This window comes from Arachis ipaensis, chromosome B02, assembly GCF_000816755.2.
Source record: "Arachis ipaensis cultivar K30076 chromosome B02, Araip1.1, whole genome shotgun sequence".
Taxonomy (NCBI): Eukaryota; Viridiplantae; Streptophyta; class Magnoliopsida; order Fabales; family Fabaceae; genus Arachis; species Arachis ipaensis.
The window spans coordinates 91,195,364-91,196,396 of NC_029786.2; the positions used below are offsets into that span (position 1 = coordinate 91,195,364).

At 31.1% G+C, this 1,033-nt stretch overlaps 1 pseudogene; it reads right to left on the reverse strand.

The window, feature by feature from the left end:
• LOC107627635 overlaps nt 1-1,033 on the reverse strand; it is a 13,565-nt pseudogene that overhangs the window by 8,497 nt on the left and 4,035 nt on the right.

Sequence of the window (1,033 nt, forward strand, 5' to 3'; positions counted from 1 at the left end):
ATATATAAAATATTAAAATTTGAATAAAGATAACTATATCGGTAAGATTTGTTGTTATATATAGAGTTTGTGATTTTAATATAAGAAAATTGATGCATTCTGAACCCACTTGCAAACTATATATGAATTCCATTGAACCCTATTCTCTATATATGAATTTCATTGCAGGAAAGAAAAACATCTTTATCTTTTGATGGCAAAATGTCCCAAAATTAGCAACATTGAACTCTAACCAAACTCTATATGTGTAATGCGACACGAAGCCAGCAAAAAAAAAATGCAAACACTCATTACCCAAAACTAATTAAACAATACACAATGTCACTAATATTTTAGTTGAATAATCCGTTACTTACCTCGAAGACTTGCACAAGGAAATTCTGTCAATGTGGTCAGGGAGTCCGTTAGTGGTGCCGTCTGAAGCTTCACTTGGAGCGTTGTCAGCAACTCTATCAGCGTCTTACTCAACTCCACAATCAAGTAGAGGGTCGTCGTTTTGTCGTCTTTGAGAGAACATGAAAAGATTTTTGGGTATTCTGTAATTAGGAGAAAAGAAAGAAGGGTTAAATGGAAACCCAAAGCACGTATTATACGCACCATTTTAATCTCCACTTAAAATGACAACGTTTTTGTTTGAGAATTAAGAATAGATCAATCCCTATCTATTTTTCACGTACCAATTTAGCATTCATTACCGTTTAGTAATACGTATACTTATTCCGTTTGTTTTTAACTCCAAAAAACATAAAAGAGCTGCCATGTCTCATAAAATATAAAAATAGGAGTCGACCTTTTTTAAAATAAAAATTACTTTGTCCTTCTAAATAATGAATGCATGAATTTGGCAAATTCTTTATGCGGTCGGAATCTGTCTCTACTGCTGCCTTATCCAAACATTTAGAAAAACATAAGAATAAAAGACAAAAGAGAATAATAAATGGGGTTTAGATTTATGAAAAATAAAATATAATAAATTGGAAACGTTACAGTCGTACTTAGTTTTCATTTAATACTTTAATTCTTATACTATATA